Source organism: Phyllobates terribilis, unplaced genomic scaffold (assembly GCF_046119375.1).
Source record: "Phyllobates terribilis strain yellow unplaced genomic scaffold, ASM4611937v1 Scaffold_1__5_contigs__length_1240528914, whole genome shotgun sequence".
Classification (NCBI taxonomy): Eukaryota; Metazoa; Chordata; class Amphibia; order Anura; family Dendrobatidae; genus Phyllobates; species Phyllobates terribilis.
In genome coordinates, this window is record NW_027362761.1 from 612,114,022 (window position 1) to 612,136,271 (window position 22,250).

At 50.0% G+C, this 22,250-nt stretch overlaps 1 pseudogene; it reads left to right on the top strand.

Moving 5' to 3' along the window:
* The window catches only part of LOC141153153 (uncharacterized), a 211,748-nt pseudogene that overhangs the window by 33,419 nt on the left and 156,079 nt on the right, over positions 1-22,250 (top strand).

Consider the following 22,250-nt stretch of genomic DNA (forward strand, 5'->3'; position numbering starts at 1 on the left):
CTTGTCCATGGAGTGTACCTCTTATTTTGCCTTCACCCACAGAGGTGCTCAGTATGGATGGGCAGTCCTTCCTCAGGGAGCTGCTAACTCCCCTTCCTTATTTTCCACATCCCTAAAGACTGTACTCGATAACTGGTGCCCGTTTGATTCATCCACCATACTCTTACAATATGTGGATGACCTTCTCCTTTGCTGCACCACTGAACAGATATGCCACAATGAATCTCAATCTATGCTGATATTCTTAGCAGAAAATGGGTGCAAAGCTTCAAAAGATAAACTCCAATTGTGCAAGTCCACAGTCACTTTCCTTGGGCATTGCCTGTCTCCAGGCATTAAGCATCTCAGCCCAGGGAGGATTGAGGCTATACTAAAAATACCTCTTCCAAGATCTACCAAGTCCCTTCGGGCATTCTTGGGCCTAGTCCAGTACTGCCGTCTGTGGATACGAAATGCCTCTAGTATTATGGCCCCATTGTTCCAATGCCTCAAAACTGAGCCTTTCACCATTAATTTTGAGACTATTGATGCATTTCACACCCTCAAGCTCACTCTCTCTGCCTCACCAGTTCTAGGTATACCGAATTATGCCAAGTTTTTTACTTTGTACTGCCACAAACAGGCTGGACATGCGTCTGGTGTCCTTACCCAAGAACATGGTGGTAGGCAGCGCCCTCTAGGGTATTACTCTGTAACCCTTGATCCAGTCATTATGGGTTCTCCTACTTGTGTTAGAGCTGTGGCAGATGCTTCAGAACTTGTTAAAAAGACAGAGGACATCGTGTTAGGAAGCCCCCTCATACTTCAAGTTCCTCATGCTGTATCGGAAATACTTCAACAGGCTCAGACCCGTCACCTCTCAGCATCAAGGTTGACAAAATATGAAGTCTCACTCCTTACACCTCCCTATATAATTATCAAACGCTGTAATGTTCTAAATCCAGCTACACTACTTCCAGTGGATTTAGAAAAGGGAGGAAAGTATCAGGATGTGGAAGAGGGAGAGACCATGAGCCAAGATTTGCCCCTGTTTTTCAAATTGCCACTTCTTCTATAAACATATATGATGAGATTTACAAGCAAGATATTTGTCGATGAATGGGATTCGTCCCCTCCTGGCTTTTATAGCATGGGGAAGTAGCTGATGAATAAATTGTTTTGTAAAATAATAAAAAGGGAGGAATTGTTATGGTTAATTTTAATATTTAGATATCACTATTAAATTAGAAAGTCAATTTATTTATTCTATCTATTCCATGAGGCCTCTGTTTGAGTGTTTGAAGACATACATTGTGAAATGTATGATTAAGATACTGGCTTCCTGTTAAGTCTCTGAGAAGGTTTTCACCTTGGGCAAAAGGGAAATGTGTTTGTTACTGATAAGCTATTTTCGTTGTCTGTTCAGTTGTATGTAAAAACGAAGTTCCGCTTTTTTTTGTCTAGCTAATAAATTGGTGAGTCAAGATTGCCACCCAGAAGACTCTACTTGCTGACAATGCATGTCACATGTATTCTGTCTCTCTCCCTTCATCGATGAAGTACCTTAATTTGAATCTCGCTGGCAATGTGAAGACCCTTTGCTGTCTAAACCAAAGTTCTCCTTAAACCAAAAGAGGGTCTCCATAACAATATACAGAAGAAAGCCGAAATAAGGGATAAGTGGTTACAGGAATATGATGCAAAAAAGGACTCCTGGTGGGGAGAAACATTCCCTTTCCTGAATCTCACCAATTGGTTTTAGGGTCTAGGTTGGGGGCTCGCAGGGATCATATATGTATGCAATTATTATTCTGCTTGTTGATATATGTAGCCGTAAAAGTGCTATTCTATGTTATACCTAAGTTACTCAGGTCTATATGTAAGGAAAACCGTGTCACAGGACCCCTGGTTGTATATTATGGACCCCAAACAAGAAAAGATTCATTGTTGTGATACAATGATAGGTGAAGCAGGTAGGAAAGTCCCGAGGATGCAACAGGTGCGCCCCTATATACCTACAGTGATGCAATAATTGGTCACAAGGGGGTGTCAGAGATGCAAGTGACGACACCGGGGAGATCACACAATATCTCACCGCTGCCGTCACTCTGTCAGGATTGAGCTGGGATTCGTGCACACACGATCCCAATTGCTCACTACGTAGCTATCGGCAAGCGCACAGAGAGCATATGGCGTACACACCTCCGGATTCCAACCATGGAATGTGTGTATACGCCCCCGTACGGTTACTGCCAGCTTCACAATAGTCCAATTAATATTATTCGCTGCCACCACCAACCAGCTTTGAAATATAATACAGGCTTGGTCGGACACCGGAGTTCTGGTAGCGTATATGGCTTTGGGGGAGGGAACAATTACAGAGCAAAAGAAACAGAACTATTAAGCATTTGACAAAGTATCTCACACCATCCTTATTGAAAAAATGACCAAGTATGCAATGGACCAGGCAACTGTTAGGTGGATTCATAACTGGCTTAGTGATCGGACTCAAAGGGTGGTTGTAAATGGCTTCACATCCAGCTGGATGAATGTCTCAAGTGGGGTACCACAGGGCTCCGTCCTGGGACCTGTATTGTTCAACATCTTTATCAATGATTTAGATGAAGGAATTGAGGGTAAACTGATTAAATTTGCTGATGACACAAAGCTAGGAGGGATAGCTAATACTAGAGAAGAGAGAGAGAGGATTCAAAAAGACCTAAATAAACTGGAGCAGTGGGCAGCAACCAACAGAATGGTTTTTAACAGGGAAAAATGCAAAGTACTACATCTGGGCAATAAAAATGAAAAAAGCATATATAGAATGGGAGGAATAGAGCTAAGCAACAGTACATGTGAAAAAGACTTAGGTATACTAATAGATCATAGACTGAACATGAGTCAACAGTGTGATGCAGCAGCAAAAAAGGCAAATACAATTCTGGGATGTATTAACAGAAGCATACAGTCTAGATCACGTGAAGTCATTATCGGTCTTTACTCCTCTTTGGTCAGACCTCATCTGGAATACTGTGTACAGTTTTGGGCACCACATTTTAAAAAAGACATAGACAAACTGGAACAAGTTCAGAGAAGAGCGACCAGAATGGTGACTGGTCTGCAAACCATGTCCTATGAGGAACGGTTGCAGGATTTGGGAATGTTTAGCTTGCAAAAAAGAAGACTGAGAGGAGACTTAATAGCTGTCTACAAATATGTCAAGGGCTGTCACATTGTAGAAGGATCATCTTTATTCTCATTTGCACAGGGAAAGACTAGAAGCAACGGGATGAAACTAAATGGAAGGAGACACAGATTAGATATTAGAAAAAACTTTTTGACAGTTAGGGTGATTAATGAGTGGAACAGGCTGCCACGAGAGGTGGTGAGTTCCCCTTCAATGGACGTTTTCAAACAGAGGCTGGACAGACATCTGTCTGAGATGATTTAGTGAATCCTGCTTTGAGCAGGGGGTTGGACCAGATGACCCAGGAGGTCCCTTCCAACTCTACCATTCTATGATTCTATTAAATTTTACATTTAATCCAAAAGGTAGGCAGTGTTTATGAAAAATATACAAAGATTTTATAAAAGGAGACAATACAGTACAGAATATACAGCTACACAAAATAAAAAGGAATAATAGAAGACTTACTATAAAGATCGCTGACACGATTCAGTCCAGATGGAGGGGGGGGGCACTCCAATTGACCTTTATCAAACAATGAGCACTGACCCATCTTCGGGCGGGTCTTTTAGGCCGAAGGGTGGCCGGCCCACACACTCCCCTGTGATGTTATCATGTGGGCTGGGCTCCAACCTTCATATTTTATTAAGTTATCGCACAAGCCATATATTTTTATCACTGGTTGATCGCAGAAGCTTGCAAGTGAGACCATATTTTCCATTATGAATTTACCTTTCTTTAGAGACCACACATGACATAGCTGCTGTCTATTATTTTTTACTTTTGCATTACAGCTCACCGAAGGGGCTCACAGATACGGAAAAATAAGCATATTTTCTTTAGCTGACCCTGCAACTAAAAATGTGTACCATTATTATCGGAATTATGGAACTTCAGATATTCCATATTTCGCATCGGTGCCGGCCAGACTGAAGAGTTCTGTTGAATTCTTTTGAAGCCTGGGAATACAACCTTCTCACCTAGGTGGAGATTTATCGCAGGCCTGTGCCATGGGAAAATACACTCGCATGTTAATTGGGTGGTTTGACAGTACTGGCATTTGCCTCTTAGCCCCTTCTCATGTGTGTGCTAATTCGCATACAGACAGCTCTTTAGATTGTCAGCTTTTCTGCTCCGGCAAATGGTATGGAGGAGGGGGGTGAGGGGTTTCAGCGGGAGAGAGAGATCCTTAATATATTTATGACGGGGAAATGTGAGAAAAGAATCCATCTTGTTTGTCTGTGGTCTCCATTTTGTCCTATGTAGTGATTATCAAGTAACATTGATGAGCGGGGAGGTTTCACATTACTATTCACTTCCCTAAGGTTACTATTGGTTCATAGGTCAGAGGGAACTATTCCTTTGTCTCTGACCCTATATAAAGTGCCACATGTGCTAATAAAGCAGAAGTCTTTTCTAGTGCAGCATGCAAGGCTGTGCGGTATTGATTTCCTCAAGATCTCGAAAATATATTTTAATATTTGGAGTTCGGAAGGCCTTGAAGAGCGTATTTCACTCACAGTTTTATATATAACTGTACTGTAATCTCCTATATGTTCTGCAGGACTGGTATCTTCCACTATATGTCACCATATGGCGGTAGTATCAGTGCTGGTCTTTGTATAGAGATTATATTCAGTAACAGCGCTTTCATCTGCTGAGGTTCCCCGACATGCGCTATTAGAGTGCGCCACCATAGCTGTAATCAGGGTTACCTGGTTAGGGACCCACTCAGAAGTGTCGCCCCCCCCCGAACCAAAACCCCCAGCTACGCCTCTGTGCAGACGGTGAGGAGCCGCTGCACCCCGACACTGCAGTATAGCCGCGCGGCTTCTGCTCATTATGTAACTGAGCGGCGACATTTTGTTTCCTTCACTTGCGGACTTTCCTCATTGCTGTCAGACTATGGGGAGAGGCCACAGGAGACGTTCACACGCTGCAGGTCAGAAAGACGCCCCACACATCAGAGTCCGCAGGAGACAGAGACGCACAGAGGACATCGCTACTAATCCATCCACTGCTGGAACATCACAGCGTCACCCCGCAGCTGCCCCGGAGCCTGACGCGCCGCAGCCGCCACGCAGCCCGCCGCAGCCGGACCCTGACACCCCGCAGCCGCCCCGGAGCCTGACACGCCGCAGCCGCCCCAGGGCCTGACGCACCGCAGCCGCCCCAGGGCCTGACGCACCGCAGCCGCCCCAGGGCCTGACGCACCGCAGCCGCCCCGGAGCCTGACGCACCGCAGCCGCCCCGGAGCCTGACGCACCGCAGCCGCCACGCAGCCGGACCCGGAGCCCGACACCCCGCAGCCGCCCCGGAGCCTGACACGCTGCAGCCGCCCCGGAGCCCGACACCCCGCAGCCGCCCCGGAGCCCGACACCCCGCAGCCGCCCCGGAGCCTGACACGCTGCAGCCGCCCCAGGGCCTGACGCGCCGCAGCCGCCATGCAGCCCGCCGCAGCCGGACCCGGAGCCTGACACCCCGCAGCCGCCCCGGAGCCTGACGCACCACAGCCGCCCCGCAGCCTGACGCGCCACAGCTGCCCCGGAGCCTGACGCACCACAGCCGCCCCGGAGCCGGACCCTGACACCCCGTAGCCGCCCTGGAGCCTGACACGCTGCAGCCGCCCCAGAGCCTGACGTGCCGCAGCCGTCACGCAGCCCGCCGCAGCCGGACCTGGAGCCTGACACCCCGCAGCCTGACGCACCGCAGCCGCCCCGGAGCCTGACGCACCGCAGCCGCCCCGGAGCCTGACGCACCGCAGCCGCCCCGGAGCCTGACGCACCGCAGCCGCCCCGGAGCCTGACACCCCGCAGCCGCCCCGGAGCCTGACACCCCGCAGCCGGACCCGGAGCCTGACACCCCGCAGCCGCCCCGGAGCCTGACAAGCCGCAGCCGCCCCGGAGCCTGACAAGCCGCAGCCGCCACGCAGCCCGCCGCAACCGCCCCGCAGCACCCCCTGATCACATGGCGGTGACGTCACCACAGGTCCTTCACCACCACTCCTCTCCTGAGCACCGCCCCCTGTTTTAATGCGGTGACGTCACCACAGGTCCTTCACCACTTCTCTCCTGAGCTCCGCCCCTGATCACATGGCGATGACGTCACCACAGGGCCTTCACCACCTCTCAACTGAGCCACGCCCCCTGAACAATTGACGCTGACGTCACCACAGGTCCTTCACCACTTCTCTCCTGAGCTCCGCCCCTGATCACATGGCGGTGACGTCACCAGAGGGCCTTCACTACCTCTCCTGAGCCCCGCCCCTGATCACATGGCGATGACGTCTCCACAGGTCCTTCACAACTTCTCACCCTGAGCTCCGCCCCCTGAACAAATGGCGCTGACGTCACCACAGGGCCTTCACCACTTCTCTCCTGAGCTCCGCCCCCTGATCACATGGCGGTGACGTCACCACAGCTCCTCCCGCTCTCAGTGCAGCAGCTCCGTCCTGGTTGTGCGCAGCTCTTGCTCTCTGGTATCAGCCAGCAGCAGGTTTCCGCTTCCCGCCATTCCGGTGAGATTACAGGGAGGGTTTGTGGTGAATCTGTGAGAGGAGAGTGTGGGGTGAGATCAGAGCTGTTCCTGTGGAGGCTCCTGCTCCATGTGACTGCGGCTCCTCAGTGTTGTATGGGGGACGTGCAGCGGCTCCTCCTCACCTCACCGCCCCCGCTGGAGGTGGAGTTACCACGGTGACCGTCCCCCGCTGGAGGTGGAGTTACCACGGTGACCGTCCCCCGCTGGAGGTGGAGTTACCACGGTGACCGTCCCCCGCTGGAGGTGGAGTTACCACGGTGACCGTCCCCGGCTGGAGGTGGAGTTACCACGGTGACCGTCCCCCGCTGGAGGTGGAGTTACCACGGTGACCGTCCCCCGCTGGAGGTGGAGTTACCACGGTGACCGTCCCCCGCTGGAGGTGGAGTTACCACGGTGACCGTCCCCCGCTGGAGGTGGAGTTACCACGGTGACCGTCCCCCGCTGGAGGTGGAGTTACCACGGTGACCGTCCCCCGCTGGAGGTGGAGTTACCACGGTGACCGTCCCCCGCTGGAGGTGGAGTTACCACGGTGACCGTCCCCCGCTGGAGGTGGAGTTACCACGGTGACCGTCCCCCGCTGGAGGTGGAGTTACCACGGTGACCGTCCCCCGCTGGAGGTGGAGTTACCACGGTGACCGTCCCCCGCTGGAGGTGGAGTTACCACGGTGACCGTCCCCCGCTGGAGGTGGAGTTACCACGGTGACCGTCCCCCGCTGGAGGTGGAGTTACCACGGTGACCGTCCCCCGCTGGAGGTGGAGTTACCACGGTGACCGTCCCCCGCTGGAGGTGGAGTTACCACGGTGACCGTCCCCCGCTGGAGGTGGAGTTACCACGGTGACCGTCCCCCGCTGGAGGTGGAGTTACCACGGTGACCGTCCCCCGCTGGAGGTGGAGTTACCACGGTGACCGTCCCCCGCTGGAGGTGGAGTTACCACGGTGACCGTCCCCCGCTGGAGGTGGAGTTACCACGGTGACCGTCCCCCGCTGGAGGTGGAGTTACCACGGTGACCGTCCCCCGCTGGAGGTGGAGTTACCACGGTGACCGTCCCCCGCTGGAGGTGGAGTTACCACGGTGACCGTCCCCCGCTGGAGGTGGAGTTACCACGGTGACCGTCCCCCGCTGGAGGTGGAGTTACCACGGTGACCGTCCCCCGCTGGAGGTGGAGTTACCACGGTGACCGTCCCCCGCTGGAGGTGGAGTTACCACGGTGACCGTCCCCCGCTGGAGGTGGAGTTACCACGGTGACCGTCCCCCGCTGGAGGTGGAGTTACCACGGTGACCGTCCCCCGCTGGAGGTGGAGTTACCACGGTGACCGTCCCCCGCTGGAGGTGGAGTTACCACGGTGACCGTCCCCCGCTGGAGGTGGAGTTACCACGGTGACCGTCCCCCGCTGGAGGTGGAGTTACCACGGTGACCGTCCCCCGCTGGAGGTGGAGTTACCACGGTGACCGTCCCCCGCTGGAGGTGGAGTTACCACGGTGACCGTCCCCCGCTGGAGGTGGAGTTACCACGGTGACCGTCCCCCGCTGGAGGTGGAGTTACCACGGTGACCGTCCCCCGCTGGAGGTGGAGTTACCACGGTGACCGTCCCCCGCTGGAGGTGGCGTTACCACGGTGACCGTCCCCCGCTGGAGGTGGCGTTACCACGGTGACCGTCCCCCGCTGGAGGTGGCGTTACCACGGTGACCGTCCCCCGCTGGAGGTGGCGTTACCACGGTGACCGTCCCCCGCTGGAGGTGGCGTTACCACGGTGACCGTCCCCCGCTGGAGGTGGCGTTACCACGGTGACCGTCCCCCGCTGGAGGTGGCGTTACCACGGTGACCGTCCCCCGCTGGAGGTGGCGTTACCACGGTGACCGTCCCCCGCTGGAGGTGGCGTTACCACGGTGACCGTCCCCCGCTGGAGGTGGCGTTACCACGGTGACCGTCCCCCGCTGGAGGTGGCGTTACCACGGTGACCGTCCCCCGCTGGAGGTGGCGTTACCACGGTGACCGTCCCCCGCTGGAGGTGGCGTTACCACGGTGACCGTCCCCCGCTGGAGGTGGCGTTACCACGGTGACCGTCCCCCGCTGGAGGTGGCGTTACCACGGTGACCGTCCCCCGCTGGAGGTGGCGTTACCACGGTGACCGTCCCCCGCTGGAGGTGGCGTTACCACGGTGACCGTCCCCCGCTGGAGGTGGCGTTACCACGGTGACCGTCCCCCGCTGGAGGTGGCGTTACCACGGTGACCGTCCCCCGCTGGAGGTGGCGTTACCACGGTGACCGTCCCCCGCTGGAGGTGGCGTTACCACGGTGACCGTCCCCCGCTGGAGGTGGCGTTACCACGGTGACCGTCCCCCGCTGGAGGTGGCGTTACCACGGTGACCGTCCCCCGCTGGAGGTGGCGTTACCACGGTGACCGTCCCCCGCTGGAGGTGGCGTTACCACGGTGACCGTCCCCCGCTGGAGGTGGCGTTACCACGGTGACCGTCCCCCGCTGGAGGTGGCGTTACCACGGTGACCGTCCCCCGCTGGAGGTGGCGTTAGCACGGTGACCGTCCCCCGCTGGAGGTGGAGTTAGCACGGTGACCGTCCCCAGCTGGAGGTGGAGTTAGCACGGTGACCGTCCCCAGCTGGAGGTGGAGTTAGCACGGTGACCGTCCCCAGCTGGAGGTGGAGTTAGCACGGTGACCGTCCCCAGCTGGAGGTGGAGTTAGCACGGTGACCGTCCCCCGCTGGAGGTGGAGTTACCACGGTGACCGTCCCCCGCTGGAGGTGGAGTTACCACGGTGACCGTCCCCCGCTGGAGGTGGAGTTACCACGGTGACCGTCCCCCGCTGGAGGTGGAGTTACCACGGTGACCGTCCCCCGCTGGAGGTGGAGTTACCACGGTGACCGTCCCCCGCTGGAGGTGGAGTTACCACGGTGACCGTCCCCCGCTGGAGGTGGAGTTACCACGGTGACCGTCCCCCGCTGGAGGTGGAGTTACCACGGTGACCGTCCCCCGCTGGAGGTGGAGTTACCACGGTGACCGTCCCCCGCTGGAGGTGGAGTTACCACGGTGACCGTTCTCCGCTGGAGGTGGAGTTACCACGGTGACCGCCCTCTGCTGGAGGTGGAGTTACCACGGTGACCTTCCTCCGCTGATGGTGTTGTTACCACGGTGACCGTCCCCCGCTGGCGGTGTTGTTACCACGGTGACCGTCCCCCGCTGGCGGTGTTGTTACCACGGTGACCGACCTCCTACGATGCTGATAATGAGCGGTCAGATCGGCGGAGGAGGCCGCGGTGGAGTTTGTGGCTTTTCCTCCAGATTCTTCCTGATAAATCTCGGATATTTGGGGCAGAATTCAGTGATTGTCGTTATATCGTCCCCTGTGATCTCCATCTTCTCCTTTATCATGAAGACGCCGGCAGGACGAGATCCCTCCAGCTGATCCAGTGCTCATCCCTCCTACTCCTGAATGACCCCCCGAGGATGGACGAGGACGAGACCACCAGAAGATTATTACACTTCACCCTGGAGATCATCTCCCTGCTGAGCGGAGAGGTAACTCCTCTACATTTCTATCAGCTTTATTGTGTTATGTAACAAGTCCGACATCGGGAAGAGGAAATCCAGAAGAGGAAGAGAAGGATTCTTTACTGTAAGAGCAGTGATTGTGTGCAGCTCTCTGCCAGGAGGAGTTGTCATGGGGATTCCCTGTAAGAGCTGTAGAGGGGCCTGGATGTCTGTCCTGAGTGTAATAATATTCCAGGTTATGGCCCCAGATTACTGGAGACGGTTATTGATCCCGGGATTTCTACTGATTGTCAGATCTGGAGTCGGGAAGGAATTCTTCTCCCTAAGTGTCTCTCTCCATACACAGGATTACACAATAGTGAGGAAGACACCGGGGGAGGGTGTGACTCCCATCATCCATCTCCAGGAGTCAGGAGGGCGGAGCCCGGGCCCCATCACAGAGCCTCCCCCGCACCCCCCGATACATGAGAGGAAGAAGAAGATCCTAGAGCTCAGCAACAAGATGATTGAGCTGCTGAGCGGAGAGGTGACTGCTGGGACATTATACAGGACGGCACTGGAGGATTCTGGGTGATGACCGGAGAGGTGACTGCTGGGACATTATACAGGACAGCACTGGAGGATTCTGGGTGATGAGCGGAGAGGTGACTGCTGGGACACTATACAGGACAGCACTGGAGGATTCTGGGTGATGACCGGAGAGGTGACTGCTGGGACATTATACAGGACAGCACTGGAGGATTCTGGGTGATGTCCGGAGAGTTGACTGCTGGGACATTATACAGGACAGCACTGGAGGATTCTGGGTGATGAGTGGAGAGGTGACTGCTGGGACATTATACAGGACAGCACTGGAGGATTCTGGGTGATGACCGGAGAGGTGGCTGCTGGGACATTATACAGGACAGCACTGGAGGATTCTGGGTGATGACCGGAGAGGTGACTGCTGGGACATTATACAGGACAGCACTGGAGGATTCTGGGTGATGAGCGGAGAGGTGACTGCTGGGACATTATAGAGGACAGCACTGGAGGATTCTGGGTGATGAGCGGAGATGTGACTGTTGGGACATTATACAGGACAGCACTGGAGGATTCTGGGTGATGAGCGGAGAGGTGACTGCTGGGACATTATACAGGACAGCACTGGAGGATTCTGGGTGATGACTGGAGAGGTGACTGCTGGGACATTATACAGGACAGCTCTGGAGGATTCTGGGTGATGACCGGAGAGGTGACTGCTGGGACATTATACAGGACAGCACTGGAGGATTCTGGGTGATGACCGGAGAGGTGACTGCTGGGACATTATACAGGACAGCACTGGAGGATTCTGGGTGATGACCGGAGAGGTGACTGCTGGGACATTATACAGGACGGCACTGGAGGATTCTGGGTGATGAGCGGAGAGGTGACTGCTGGGACATTATACAGGACAGCACTGGAGGATTCTGGGTGATGACCGGAGAGGTGACTGCTGGGACATTATTTAGGACGGCACTGGAGGATTCTGGGTTTTGAGCGGAGAGGTGGCTGCTGGGACATTATACAGGACAGCACTGGAGGATTCTGGGTGATGACCGGAGAGGTGACTGCTGGGACATTATACAGGACAGCACTGGATGATTCTGGGTGATGACCGGAGAGGTGACTGCTGGGACATTATACAGGACAGCACTGGAGGATTCTGGGTGATGACTGGAGAGGTGACTGCTGGGACATTGTACAGGACAGCACTGGAGGATTCTGGGTGATGAGCGGAGAGGTGACTGCTGGGACATTATACAGGACAGCACTGGAGGATTCTGGGTGATGACGGTGTCGTTGTTGTCAGGTTCCTATAAGGTGTCAGGACGTCGCTGTCTATCTCTCCATGGAGGAGTGGGAGTATCTAGAAGGACACCAGGATCGGTACCAGGAGGTGATGATGGAGGAGCTCCGGCCTCTGACATCACCAGGTGAGAGGAGACTCTTGTTGGCTCCGGTGGATGTGATGACTTCTCTCGGCCTCGTCCTATAATAGATGATTTTTCTCCAGACTTGCTCTGGTTTTCTCTACATTTTCTCACAGCTTTCATTCCCTGATTTTTCTCTTCTGATCTGTGAGTCGTGGTTTCTCCGCTGTCGTCTTCATCAGTCTTGAGTCTTCGTCCTCGGCGGCTTCTTTCAGAATCTTTCACCTTCCTTAGAGCATCGGTCACATTTTGTCTGCAGATGTCCCAGCGCTTCTGTCCGTTCTCTCCTGTGAGATCTTTCGGTACCTGAGTCTGTCGTGGATTGTTACTCAGCAGAGTCGGGGTTAATTTACTGATGATTTTCCCCCTAATCCGCTGTCGCTCGTCCGTCCCTCAGAATCGGTGCCGGCTCAATGTCGTCATCAGTCGTGGTCGGGCGTCTGGCTCCTCCTTCTGGACCGTCCCTCAGACCCCGAAACATGAGTCCCGACATGAAGATGGAGCGTGGTGGAGCCGATCACCCCCCCAGACATGGGGGCTCCAGCAGTTCTCGGCCCCCGCGTCTATTCACCCCCCAGAGCCTGACATGGAGGCTCCAGCAGTTCTCGGCCCCCGCGTCTATTCACCCCCCAGAGCCTGACATGGGGGCTCCAGCAGTTCTCGGCCCCCGCGTCTATTCACCACTCGCTCTGCAGGCGGAGAAGCACAGAACTTTCCGCACTGGAGGAGGAGGTCGGATCACCGCGCGCTCCTCTCTATAGGGGATAATGTTTCTCCTGGATGAGAGCGGGATGAATTGTGCATTTTACCATATAATGTGCCGAAAAACAGGAAATAATTCCAGATGAGGTCAAACAGTTAATAAAAAAAAAAAAGAATTTCCCACATTTACTTTTTGGGTTTTGTTTCTCAGCATTTATTGGGCGGTAAGAACGACGTCGCTGCCATTTTCCAGGTCAGTATAGTTACGGCGATTCCAAACTTGTCGGGTTTATTTTTTAGAATATATTTTATGGGTTAAATATTCAGAACTGTTCCTGACACCCATCACTTTATCTTCCGTTATCGGAGCTGTGTGAGGGATTCTCTTCTTGAATGGCCGCTGACCTTTTTATTGGTGACTTTTTTGATCGTTGTTTTTTCATTGCAGTTTTGGGGAGGTGTTTTTGATGCATTTCTTTCTTTTGGCGTTTACCGTGTGAGATAAATCCTGATGTGAAACTGCCAAATAATATATATATTTTCTTTTAGAAAAAATATGTTTGTTCTCATTTTGGGAGACAAAGCAAAATTAATGGGGACTTCAATCTGAGATCCGGGTCTGGTGGTAATAATAAGTGTAAGTCTCCCTTAAAGGGATGTTTGTTCAGAAGAATATGTATTATGGAGCTTTTCTGTGGAATCGGACCAGACAATCTCTCCTTGGCTCCCCGTGTGCATCAGTAAGCGCCCATGACCCCGGTGCCGGCTCTCTAGTTGTCCTTTCTACACATTGATAGGCGTTAACCGCTGCGTACCGGGTGCTCCCCACAACACCGTCCTTCCGGGTTCTGTGACTTCGTACGTTAGTCGTACATGTGCCCTTTTTTCCTCCTTTAGAGACAAACGCAGAACTTGCTGCTTATTTTAGTGTTTATACCGAGGCGGATGTTGAGAATTACCTCTATTTAAAGGAGAAGAAAAACGCGGTAACTCATCTTTTAATAGATCAGGTTCTTTCCTCTTAGAGTGATCCCGGAGGATCCTGTCCAGGAGGGAGGCCGTGTCCACATGGTGAGATCATGAGCTCTCAAAAATACAATCACTGGTAAATGGTCACCGTCCTTCCCCCAATCTCCATACAGTGAATTAGGAGAGAAGAAACCGATGGATAGAAATGTGGAGCTTTCTCCAGCTCCTCTGTGGTTCCATCCCTGGAGACGAAACTTGGAGAAGTTGTTTTCCTACTACGGTTCCTTCATCTGACTGACGATGGTCTTCTCTGTCCGTCTCCTCGGGGTCCTCATCGTCCGAGTGCAGAGCAGAGAGCATTAGGCTTTGGCCTCGCTGATTATCACTTCATACTTGAGGCCACAATGTGCCGGGACCTCGGTACCGGTGGTGAGGACCACAACAATGTAGTTTAGTCCCTGATACATAAACATAGAATTACCGGTTCTGAGAGACGAGTCTCATATATAGACAGATACACGGCAGGTCATGTATTCAGTCTCTGTGTCTCCACAGATGGATCCAGGAGGAGAAATCCACCAGAGAGATGTCCCCATCATCTGTATTCCCTGGACTGTCCAGAGGAGAATCACAACATCCCGGAGGATCATCAGGTAGATTACACTGAAGTCCCCACAACATCTGACCATGACGTGATGGGACCTGAGCTCATCTTACATTGTTCTTTTTAGGGTGAAGATCTGATTGATATTAAGGTTGAGGTTATACATGGAGCACAAGAGGCGACCGCAATATGGGCCGATCAGCAGGGTAAGGAGGGCAGACTGTCATGTCTGTTCTGTGGTCACCTACTACTACTCCCATCATCTCATCATCACATGACACAATCTATTCCGTCACTGTGTGTTTCCTACAGATGGATCCAGGAGGAGAAATCCACCAGAGAGATGTCCCCATCCTCTGTATCCCCAGGACTGTCCAGAGGAGAATCACAACATCCCGGAGGATCATCAGGTAGACGGTGCTGAGCCCTGTACCGGATCTGTATATGGGGGGACATTTCTGATCGAGGTCATAGATGTCACAGATTTTGGTGGTTTCTTGTATTGTGCTGATTGTTACATCTGATATATCAGGAGGAAGAACCGACTAAGAATAAAATTAAGGACGAGACAGAAGAAGAAGCGATGACGAGGGGGGATCAGCTGTGTGTGATTGACGTGAAGGAGGAGATTCCTGTAGATGTTTCCACAGGTGTGTAATAATGACCGGCGTGTGATGATAATGATGATGACCGGCGTGTGATGATGATGATGATGATGATGATGACCACCTGCGTGTGATGATGATAACTGGCGTATGATGATGATTGGCATGTGACTATGATTAGCTGTTCCTGACGATGACCGGTGTGTGATATCGTGTGGAGTCTCCGGTGCAGTGAAGCTTTAACCTCTGTCCACATCACAGCAGAAGCGTCCGGTGATGGCGCGGCTGCTCTTGTACAGAGTCCGGTTGCGCACCGACGAATAACTGGGCCACCTTCACACCTCTTCTTAATGATTTAATAATCACATTTTTAATTTTTCTAATTGTGTTTTTTTAACCCCTTTAAAGCCCATGACGTATTAATACGCGTCTGTGCCCTGGGCTTTTTAAGAGCCTGACCCGTATTAGTACGTCATGGTGATCGCGCGCGCACACAGGCTGTGCGGGCGCGATCGCCGCCGGGTGTCAGCTGATTGTCACAACTGACACCCGGTACTATCTGCAGGGAGCGGTCCCGCACCGCTCCCGGCACATTAACCCCCGCAATGCTGCGATCGAAGTTGATCGCAGCATTGCGGTGGCTAAGGGGAGGTGATCGGTATACTCACCTCCTCTTCCGGCCTCCAGTGCTGTCTACCGCGGCTTCCCGGATGTTGCCATGACGACCCGATGTCGTAATGACAACATCCGGGTCACCAGACAGCAGGAAGATTTTTTTGGTCATTCGCAGTACATGACCAAACTATCTTCTCACTGCAGCGCTGACTGCCTGCATGGCACAGGGATGGTGCTCGATCCCTATGCTATGCAGGCGGTCAGAATAAAAAAAGTGAAAGTCCCATAGTGGGACAAAGTAAAAAAGTAAAATAAACTGTCAAAGTGAAAAAAAAAAAAATTGGAAAAAATATTATAAAAAACTAAAAAAAAATAATCCACCAAAAATAAAAATATAATGTATCCATCAATAAATATTATTATCAAAAAAAAAAACAAGCAAACAATAAAACTACACATATTTGGTATCGCCGTGTCCGGAACGACCTGACCTATAAAATTATCCCACTAGTTAACCCCTTCAGTGAACACGGTAAAAAAAAAAAACGAAGCAAAAAACAATGCTTTATCACCATACCGCCAAACAAAAATGGAATAACACGCGATCAAAAAGACGAATATAAATAAAAATGGTACCGCTGAAAACGTCATCTTGTCCCACAAAAAACAAGCCGCCATACAGCTCCATCAGCCGAAAAATCAAAAAGTTATAGCTCTCAGAATAAAGCGATGCAAAAAAATATTTTTTTCTATAAAATTGCTTTTATTGTGTAAAACATAGAAAAGCGATATAAATGTGGTACCGCTGTAAACGTACTGACCTGAAGAATAAAGCTGCCTTATCAATTTTACCACACGCGGACCAGAATAAAAAATTTTTAAAAAAACAATTCCTGAATTGTTGGTTTTTGTTTATTCTGCCTCCCAAAAATCGGAATAGAAAGTGATCAAAAAATGTCACGTGCTTGAAAATGGCACCAATAACAACGTCAACTCATCCCGCAAAAAACAAGCCGTCACATGACTCTGTCGGCCAAAATCTGGAAAAATTATAGCTCTCAAAATATGGCGATGCAAAAACTAGATTTTACAAAAAATGTGTCTTTTAGTGTGTGACAGCTGTCAGTCATAAAAACCCCATATGATTCTGGCATTGCTGTAATCACACCGACCCGAAGAATAAAGTCGTCTAATCACTTATACCGCACAAGGAACGGCGTAAAAAATAAACGCTAGGGCGGCTGGGGTTGGTATTTTTTTCAAAAGTAAAAAAAAACAAAACGATATGGCTACTAGTGTTGAGTGCTCGCTACTTGAGTTTGCATCGGGTGCTCGGGTATGCACTGAGTATCGCGGGTGCTCGAGTCTCCGCCCCATATGCTTCGCGGCCAAAAAAACCTTGCGGGGATTGCCTGCCATGCAAGAGCGATCCCCGCATGTTTTTTTGGGGTGTCTAATAACCGTGAAACATGCGGAGCAGCGACTCGAGCATGTCACTCGAGCACACGCGATACATGGTGCATACCTGAGTACCCGATGCAAACTCAAGTAGCGAGCACTTGCGCTCAAGACTAATGACAACTTATTCAATATGATGACCTAATGTTATCAAATTCTGTGTCGTACCTCTGGGTTCAAAATGTTCACTATACCCCTTGATAAAATCCTTGAGGGGTGTGGTTTCCAAAATGGGGTCACTTGTGGGGGGTTTCCACTATTTAGGCACATCAGGGGCTCTCCAAACGCAACATGGTGTCCGCTCTCGATTCCAGCCGATTTTGAGTTCAAAAAGTCACACAGTGCTCCTTCCCTTCTGAACCCTGACGTGCGCCCAAACACTGTATTTTCCCCATATGTGGGGTATTGGTGTACTCAGGAGAAATTGAACAAAAGTTTTTGGGGTCTATTTTCTCTCCTTACTCTTGTGAAAATAAAAAATGTGGCTAAAACATCATTTTTGTGGAAAAAGTTTAATTTTTTTATTTTCACGGCTTCATGTTATAAACTTCTGTAAAGGACTTGGGGGTTCAGGGTGCTCATCACACATCTAGATAAGTTCCCTGAGGGGTCTAGTTTCCAAAATGGTGTCACCTTGTGGGGGGTTTTCACTGTTTAGGCACATCAGGGGCTCTCCAAATGCAACATGGCGTCCGCTAATTATTCAAGCAAATTTTACAATCAAAAAGTCAAATGGCGCTCCTACCCTTCCGAGCCCTGCCGTGCGCCCAAACAGTGTTTTTTCCCCACATATGGGGTATCTGCGTGCCCAGGGGAAATTGCACAACAAATTTTGGGGTCCATTTTTTCCTGCTACCCCTGTGAAAATAAAAAAAATTGGGTCTAAAGTAACATTTTTGTGAAAAAAGTTAAATGTTCATTGTTTTCTTCCACATTCCAAAAATTCCTGTGAAGCACCTGATGGGTTAATAAAGTTCTTGAATGTGGTTTTGAGCACCTTGAGGGGTGCAGTTTTTAGAATGGTGTCACTTTTGGGTATTTTCTGTCATAAATACCCCTCAAAGTGACTTCAAATGTGATGTGGTCCCTAAAAAAATGGTTTTGTAAATTTTGTTGGAAAAATGAGAAATCGCTGGTCAACTTTTAACCCTTATAGCTCCCTAACAAAAAAAAATGTTGGTTCCAAAATTGTGCTGATGTAAAGTAGACATGTGGGAAATGTTATTTATTAACTATTTTGTGTGACATACAGTATAGACCAAAAGTTTGGACACACCTTCTCATTTAAAGATTTTTCTGTTTTTTCATGACTATGAAAATTGTACATTCACACTGAAGGCATCAAAACTATGAATTACCACATGTGGAATTATATACTTAACAAAAAAGTGTGAAACAACTGAAAATATGTCTTATATTCTAGGTTCTTCAAAGTAGCCACCTTTTGCTTTGATGACTGCTTTGCACACTCTTGGCATTCTCTTAATGAGCTTCATGAGGTAGTCACCGGAAATGGTCTTCACTTCACAGGTGTGCCCTGTCAGGTTTAATAAGTGGGATTTCTTGCCTTATAAATGGGGTTGGGACCATCAGTTGTGTTGTGCAGAAGTCAGGTGGATACACAGCTGATAGTCCTACTGAATAGACTGTTAGAATTTGTATTATGGCAAGAAAAAAGCAGCTAAGTAAAGAAAAACGAGTGTCCATCATTACTTTAAGGAATGAAGGTCATTCAATCTGAAAAATTGGGAAAACTTTGAAAGTGTCCCCAAGTACAGTTGCAAAAACCATCAAGCGCTACAAAGAAACTGGCTCACATGAGGACCGCTCCAGGAAAGGAAGACCAAGAGTCACCTCTGCTTCTGAGGATAAGTTTATCCGAGTCACCAGCCTCAGAAATCGCAGATTAACAGCAGCTCAGATTAGAGACCAGGTCAATGCCACACAGAGTTCTAGCAGCAGACACATCTCTACAACAACTGTTAAGAGGAGACTTTGTGCAGCAGGCCTTCATGGTAAATTAGCTGCTAGGAAACCACTGCTAAGGACCGGCAACAAGCAGAAGAGACTTGTTTGGGCTAAAGAACACAAGGAATGGACATTAGACCAGTGGAAATCTGTGCTTTGGTCTGATGAGTCCAAATTTGAGATCTTTGGTTCCAACCACCGTGTCTTTGTGTGATGCAGAAAAGGTGAACGGATGGACTCTACATGCCTGGTTCCCACCGTGAAGCATGGAGGAGGAGGTGTGATGGTGTGGGGGTACTTTGCTGGTGACACTGTTGGGAATTTATTTAAAATTGAAGGCATACTGAACCAGCATGGCTACCACAGCATCTTGCAGCGGCATGCTATTCCATCCGGTTTGCGTTTAGTTGGACCATCATTTATTTTTCAACAGGACAATGACCCCAAACACACCTCCAGGCTGTGTAAGGGCTATTTGACCAAGGAGGAGAGTGATGGGGGGCTACGCCAGATGACCTGGCCTCCACAGTGACCAGACCTGAACCCAATCGAGATGGTTTGGGGTGAGCTGGACCGCAGAGTGAAGGCAAAAGGGCCAACAAGTGCTAAGCATCTCTGGGAACTCCTTCAAGATTGTTGGAAGACCATTTCCGGTGACTACCTCTTGAAGCTCATCAAGAGAATGCCAAGAGTGTGCAAAGCAGTCATCAAAGCAAAAGGTGGCTACTGTGAAGAACCTAGAATAGAAGACATATTTTCAGTTGTTTCCCACTTTTTTGTTAAGTATATAATTCCACATGTGTTAATTCATAGTTTTGACGCCTTCAGTGTGAATGTACAATTCTCATAGTCATGAAAATACAGAAAAATCTTTAAATGAGAAGGTGTGTCCAAACTTTTGGTCTGTACTGTATCTCTCTGATTTAAGGGCATAAAAATTCAAATATTTAAAATTGCTAAATTTTTGCCAAATTTCCGATTTTTTTTCCACAAATAAACGCAAGTGATATCGAAGAAATTTTACCACAATCATGAAGTACAATATGTCACGAAAAAACAGTCTCAGAATCAGGGGGATCCGTTGAAGCTCCAGAGTAATTACCTCATAAAGGGACAGTGGTCAGAATTGTAAAAATTGACCCGGTCATTAACGTGCAAACCACCCTCGGGGGTAAAGGGGTAAATATATTACCTCAATCTTTTACTTCCATATTATTCTTACACAAGTCTCATGTTGCCATATAAATGACTGAGCTTGCGATTCGGACAGAACCCCGGGGGAAGATTCCGTATAATGAGGCTCTGTGGACGCCGTCTGGCCTATGATCCAGTGATGTCCATCTTTTTCAGCGTGCATAAAAGCGCAGTCGACCAGAGGCTAGACGGAGTCCGGTGTAACTCTGCTGCCTCATTATTCTGAATGGATCCCTCGGGGGTGTCATCTGAATCATGTATTTTGTAGATTTAGATGGAAACCCCGATGTACAGTGGGTGCGGAAAGTATTCAGACCCCTTTACATTTTTCACTCTTTGTTTCATTGCAGCTATTCAGTAAGTTCTAAAAAGTTCATTTTTTTTCTCAGTAAAGTCCACTCTGCACCCCATCTGGACTGAAAAATAACAGAAATGTAGAAATTTTTGCTAATTTATTAAAAAAGAAAAACTGAAATATCACATGATCATAAGTATTCAGACCCTTTGCTCAGTATTGAGTAGAAGTCCCCTTTTGAGCTAGTACAGCCATGAGTCTTCTTGGGAATGATACAAGTTTTTCACACCTGGATTTGGGGATCCTCTGCCATTCTTCCTTGCAGATCCTCTCCAGTTCCGTCAGGTTGGATGGTGAACGTTGGTGGACAGACATTTTCAGGTCTCTCCAGAGATGCTCAATTGGGTTTAGGTCAGGGCTCTGGCTGGGCCAGTCAAGAATGGTCACAGAGTTGTTCTGAAGCCACTCCTTTGTTATTTTAGCTGTGTGCTTAGGGTCACTGTCTTGTTGGAAAGTGAACCTTCAGCCAAGTCTGAGGTCCAGAGCACTGTAGAAGAGGTTTTCATCCAGGATATCTCTGTACTTGGCTGCATTCATGTTTCCTTCAATTGAACCAGTCGTCCTGTTCCTGCAGCTGAAAAACACCCCCATAGCATGATGCTGTCACCACCATGTTTCACTGTAGGGATTGTATTGGGCAGGTGATGAGCAGTTCCTGGTTTTCTCCACACATACCGCTTAGAATGATCACCAAAAAGTTCTATCTTCGTCTCATCAGACCAGAGAATCTTATTTCTCATAGTCTGGGAGTCTTTCATGTGTTTTTGAGCAAACTCTATGCGGGCTTTCATATGTCTTGCACTGAGGATAGTTTTCCGTCGAGCCACTCTGCCATAAAGGCCTGACTGGTGGAGGGTTGCAGTGATAGTTGACCTTGTGGAACTTTCTCCCATCTCCGTACTGCATCTCTGGAGCTCAGCCACAGTGATCTTGGGGTTTTTCTTTACTTCTCCTACCAAGGCTCTTCTCCCACGATTGCTCTGTTTGGCTGGACGGCCGGGTCTAGGAAGACTTCTGGTTGTCCCAAACTTCTTCCATTTAAGGATTATGGAGGCCACTGTGCTCTTAGGAGCCTTGAGTAATGCTGAAATTCTTTTGTAACCTTGCCCAGATCTGTGCTTTGCCACAATTCTGTCTCTGAGCTCCTTGGGCAGTTCCTTTGAGCTCATGATTCTCATTTGCTCTGACATGCACTGTGAGCCGTGAGGTCTTATATAGACAGGTGTGTGTCTTTCCAAATCAAGTCCTATAAGTTTAATTAAACACAGCTGGACTCCAATGAAGGAGTAGAACCATCTCAAGGAGGATCTCAAGGAAATGGACAGCATGTGACTTAAATATGAGTGTCTGAGCAAAGGGTCTGAATACTTATGACCATGTGAGATTTCAGTTTTTCTTTTTTAATAAATTTGCAAAAATTTCTACATTTCTGTTTTTTTTCAGTCAAGATGGGGTGCAGAGTGGACTTTAATGAGAAAAATAAATGAACTTTTTAGAATTTACCAAATGACTGCAATGAAACAAAGAGTGAAAATTTTTAAAGGGGTCTGAATACTTCCCGTACCCACTGTAAGTGTTTAGCGTACAGCACAGGATAAATATGCTCCAAAATGTT